The following is a 6,154-nucleotide window of genomic DNA, read 5'->3' as shown; positions in this document are numbered from 1 at the left end:
CTAAAGTGGTCGGGCCTGAGCTGATGAACAGACAGCCAGCCTTGCGGTCACTTTAAATTAGTGACCAGTGGTGGCTGCTGGGAGTCGGGACTGACGAATGATGCCCCTGACTTTGCCCTGAAAAGCCATGCAGGAGGATGCCACTCATCAGTATCGCCCAGCCCAACTGAGACACTGGCTGCACCTGAGCCTGCTGTTGGAAAGATGGGGGCATGGAAGACTATGAGGGTAGGGAGGGGGCAGATCACAGGGCCAAATGCAGGGTAATAACCGGGGCCATGGGAAAGCAGGGGTATTAGCTCCTCTTCTTCATCGAGGTCTGGGCTGTCCAAGATGGCATAGTCTCTCATTAACCTGCAGCAGTCCCGGAAGGATATGTTCTGCCTGTTGATGACGATGCGGTTTCTGGCCAGCCAAACAGCGTCCTTAAAACAGTTCACAAGACGCCAGGCCTCCTGGATGGCCTCCACATCGTGGATCCCCGGGAACAGACCGTAAAGCACCAAATGGTACGATAGGCAGTTCCTGGGTACAGAGAAAAAGTTTAAATCATCCCCCTTTTCCCATTAAGAAAAAAAAATATGTAAACAAAAATAAACAAACATATGTGGTATCGCCGCGTGCGTAAATGTCCGTACTATAAAAATTTTTACTTAAACTGCACGGTCAATGGCGTTTACGTAAAAAAATACAAAAGTCCAAAATTGCGTATTTTTGGTCACTTTGTATAACTTAAAAAAAATTATAAACAGCAATTAAAAAGTTCCATCAAAACAAAAATGGTACTGATAAAAACTACAGATCATGGTGCAAAAAAATGAGCCCTCATATAGCCTTGTATACAGAAAAATAAAAAAGTTATAGAGGTCAGAAAACTGCCACTGTGACGTAACCGCCGCCCGGCCCGCAGCACCGCTGGCTAATGAATATTCATACGTTGTCTTACACTCTCTGTCTCATCTCGGCCGAGTCCTGGACGATACTGCGCATGCGTGGGATTTCCTACTATACCCAGAAGCGGTCTTCAGCATTGCTTCATTTGTCCGGAGCAGCGCTGGAGTAAGGGTGCATGCGCAGTATCGTCCAGGACTCGGTCGAGATGAGACAGAGAGTGTAAGACAACGTATGAATATACCAGCTATAACGGGCGAACGGCGCCGCGGATCCGGGCAAGGTAGAACTCAAAGTGTTCAGCGTCTCCCGCACTATCCACAGGTACCCGTGGATAGTGCGGGACAAAACAAATGACAGTTTTCCTTTAAATGTAATAATTTAGGTGCAAAAAGTTATAGGGGGAGATTTATCAAAACCTGTCCAGAGGAAAAGTTGCTGAGTTGCCCATAGCAACCAATCAGATTGCTTCTTTCATTTTTGAAAAAGCCTCTGAAACAAGAAAGAAGTGATCTGATTGGTTGCTATGGGCAACTCAGCAACTTTTGCTCTGGACAGGTTTTGATGAATCTATCCCATAGTTTTTTAAAAGAAGCAAAAAAAATCAAACCTATATATGTTGGGTATCAATTTAATCGTATTGACCTACACAATAAACATAAGGTGTAATTTTTACCAAAAAGTGCACTGTGTAGAATCAGAAGCCCCCAAAACTTACAAAATGGCGGGGAGTTTTTCCATTTTTCTCCACAAATATTTTTTTTCTGGTTTCACTGTAGATTTTGTGGTGAAATGATTGATGTTATTACAAAGTACAATTGGTGGTGGAAAAAACAAGCCCTAATATAGCTCTGTATGTGGAAAATTGAAAGGGTTATGATTTTTAGGGTACGTTCACACGAACAGGATCCTGTACAGATTTGATGCGCAGGATTTGTAACTGCAGATTAGAAACTGTGCTCAGTCATTTGGTTTACATTGAAATCTGCAGCAGATAATCCTGTGTATCAAATCCTGCACATCAAATCTTCACAGGATTCTGTACGTGTAAACGTACCCTGAGAAGGTGAGGAGGAAAAAATGTTTAGAAAGGTGGCAATCCTAGTATAGATACAGTAATATATTGGTATAGTTACTTCATACAGTTACATAACAGTAAAGATGCCAGTGGTTTCTATACTAATATATCACTGTATGAGGTCTATGACTGGTCTCTATACTGATATATCACTGTATGAGGTCTATGACTTGTCTCTATACTGATATATCACTGTATGAGGTCTATGACTGGTCTCTATACTGATAAATCACTGTATGAGGTCTATGACTGGTTTCTATACTAATATATCACTGTATGAGGTATATGACTGGTCTCTATACTGATATATCACTGTATGAGGTCTATGACTGGTCTCTATACTGATATATCACTGTATGAGGTCTATGACTGGTTTCTATACTAATATATCACTGTATGAGGTATATGACTGGTCTCTATACTGATATATCACTGTATGAGGTCTATGACTGGTCTCTATACTGATATATCACTGTATGAGGTCTATGACTGGTCTCTATACTGATATATCACTGTATGAGGTATATGACTGGTCTCTATACTGATATATCATTGTATGAGGTCTATGACTGGTCTCTATACTGATATATCACTGTATGAGGTATATGACTGGTCTCTATACTGATATATCACTGTATGAGGTCTATGACTGGTCTCTATACTGATATATCACTGTATGAGGTATATGACTGGTCTCTATACTGATATATCACTGTATGAGGTCTATGACTGGTCTCTATACTGATATATTACTGTATGAGGTCTATGACTCGTCTCTATACTGATATATTACTGTATGAGGTCTATGACTGGTCTCTATACTGATATATTACTGTATGAGGTCTATGACTGGTCTCTATACTGCTAAATCACAGTATGAGGTCTATGACTGGTCTCTATACTGATATATCACTGTATGAGGTCTATGACTAGTTTTCATACTGATATATCACTGTATGAGGTCTATGACTGCTATCTATACAGATAAATCACTGTATGAGGTCTATGACTGGTCTCTATACTGATATATCACTGTATGAGGTCTATGACTGGTCTCTATACTGATAAATCACTGTATGAGGTCTATGACTGGTCTCTATACTGATATATCACTGTATGAGGTCTATGACTGGTCTCTATACTGATAAATCACTGTATGAGGTCTATGACTGGTCTCTATACTGATAAATCACTGTATGAGGTCTATGACTGGTCTCTATACTGATATATTACTGTATGAGGTCTATGACTGGTCTCTATACTGATATATCACTGTATGAGGTCTATGACTGGTCTCTATACTGATATATCACTGTATGAGGTCTATAACTGGTCTCTATACTGATATATTACTGTATGAGGTCTATGACTGGTCTCTATACTGATATATCACTGTATGAGGTCTATGACTAGTCTCTATACTGATATATTTCTCTATGAGGTCTATGACTGGTCTCTATACTGATAAATCACTGTATGAGGTCTATGACTGGTCTCTATACTGATATATTACTGTATGAGGTCTATGACTGGTCTCTATACTGATATATCACTGTATGAGGTCTATGACTGGTCTCTATACTGATATATCACTGTAGGAGGTCTATGACTGGTCTCTATACTGATATATTACTGTATGAGGTCTATGACTGGTCTCTTTACTGATATATTACTGTATGAGGTCTATGACTGGTCTCTATACTGATATATTTCTCTATGAGGTCTATGACTGGTCTCTATACTAATATATTACTGTATGAGGTCTATGACTGGTCTCTATACTGATATATTACTGTATGAGGTCTATGACTGGTCTCTATACTGATATATCACTGTATGAGGTCTATGACTGGTCTCTATACTGATATATCACTGTATGAGGTCTATGACTGGTCTCTATACTGATATATTACTGTATGAGGTCTATGACTGGTCTCTATACATATATATTACTGTATGAGGTCTATGACTGGTCTCTATACTGATATATCACTGTATGAGGTCTATGACTGGTCTCTATACTGATATATCACTGTATAAGGTCTATGACTGGTCTCTATACTGATATATCACAGTTAAAGGTATTTGACTGGTCTCTATACTGATATATCACTGTATGAGGTCTATGACTGGTCTCTATACTGATATATCACTGTATGAGGTCTATGACTGGTCTCTATACTGACATATCACTGTATGAGGTCTATGACTGGTCTCTATACTGATATATCACTGTATGAGGTCTATGACTGGTCTCTATACTGATATATCACTGTATGAGGTCTATGACTGGTCTCTATACTGATATAACTGTATGAGGTCTATGACTGGTCTCTATACTGATATATTACTGTATGAGGTCTATGACTGGTCTCTATACTGATATATTACTGTATGAGGTCTATGACTGGTCTCTATACTGATATATCACTGTATGAGGTCTATGACTGGTCTCTATACTGATATATTACTGTATGAGGTCTATGACTGGTCTCTATACTGATATATTACTGTATGAGGTCTGTGACTGGTCTCTATACTGATAAATCACTGTATGAGGTCTATGACTGGTCTCTATACTGATATATCGCTGTATGAGGTCTATGACTGGTCTCTATACTGATATATCACTGTATGAGGTCTATGACTGGTCTCTATACTGATAAATCACTGTATGAGGTCTATGACTGGTCTCTATACTGATATATCACTGTATGAGGTCTATGACTGGTCTCTATACTGATATATCACTGTATGAGGTCTATGACTGGTCTCTATACTGATATATCACTGTATGAGGTCTATGACTGGTCTCTATACTGATATATTACTGTATGAGGTCTATGACTGGTCTCTATACTGATATATCACTGTATGAGGTCTATGACTAGTCTCTATACTGATATATTTCTCTATGAGGTCTATGACTGGTCTCTATACTGATAAATCACTGTATGAGGTCTATGACTGGTCTCTATACTGATATATCACTGTATGAGGTCTATGACTGGTCTCTATACTGATATATCACTGTAGGAGGTCTATGACTGGTCTCTATACTGATATATTACTGTATGAGGTCTATGACTGGTCTCTTTACTGATATATTACTGTATGAGGTCTATGACTGGTCTCTATACTGATATATTTCTCTATGAGGTCTATGACTGGTCTCTATACTAATATATTACTGTATGAGGTCTATGACTGGTCTCTATACTGATATATTACTGTATGAGGTCTATGACTGGTCTCTATACTGATATATCACTGTATGAGGTCTATGACTGGTCTCTATACTGATATATCACTGTATGAGGTCTATGACTGGTCTCTATACTGATATATTACTGTATGAGGTCTATGACTGGTCTCTATACATATATATTACTGTATGAGGTCTATGACTGGTCTCTATACTGATATATCACTGTATGAGGTCTATGACTGGTCTCTATACTGATATATCACTGTATAAGGTCTATGACTGGTCTCTATACTGATATATCACAGTTAAAGGTATTTGACTGGTCTCTATACTGATATATCACTGTATGAGGTCTATGACTGGTCTCTATACTGATATATCACTGTATGAGGTCTATGACTGGTCTCTATACTGATAAATCACTGTATGAGGTCTATGACTGGTCTCTATACTGATATATCACTGTATGAGGTCTATGACTGGTCTCTATACTGATATATCACTGTATGAGGTCTATGACTGGTCTCTATACTGATAAATCACTGTATGAGGTCTATGACTTGTCTCTATACTGATATATCACTGTATGAGGTCTATGACTGGTCTCTATACTGATATATCACTGTATGAGGTCTATGACTGGTCTCTATACTGACATATCACTGTATGAGGTCTATGACTGGTCTCTATACTGATATATCACTGTATGAGGTCTATGACTGGTCTCTATACTGATATATCACTGTATGAGGTCTATGACTGGTCTCTATACTGATATAACTGTATGAGGTCTATGACTGGTCTCTATACTGATATATTACTGTATGAGGTCTATGACTGGTCTCTATACTGATATATTACTGTATGAGGTCTATGACTGGTCTCTATACTGATATATCACTGTATGAGGTCTATGACTGGTCTCTATACTGATATATTACTGTATGAGGTCTATGACTGGTCTCTATACTGATATA

At 38.5% G+C, this 6,154-nt stretch overlaps 1 protein-coding gene across 2 annotated transcripts in view; it reads right to left on the bottom strand.

Annotated features, from left to right (window-relative positions):
• BTG4 (BTG anti-proliferation factor 4) overlaps positions 1-6,154 on the bottom strand; it is a 93,230-nt gene that overhangs the window by 56,703 nt on the left and 30,373 nt on the right. The gene's annotated exons all lie outside the window — the stretch shown is intronic.

This window comes from Hyla sarda, chromosome 10, assembly GCF_029499605.1.
Source record: "Hyla sarda isolate aHylSar1 chromosome 10, aHylSar1.hap1, whole genome shotgun sequence".
Taxonomy (NCBI): Eukaryota; Metazoa; Chordata; class Amphibia; order Anura; family Hylidae; genus Hyla; species Hyla sarda.
This window is presented reverse-complemented; position numbering and strand designations above follow the sequence as displayed.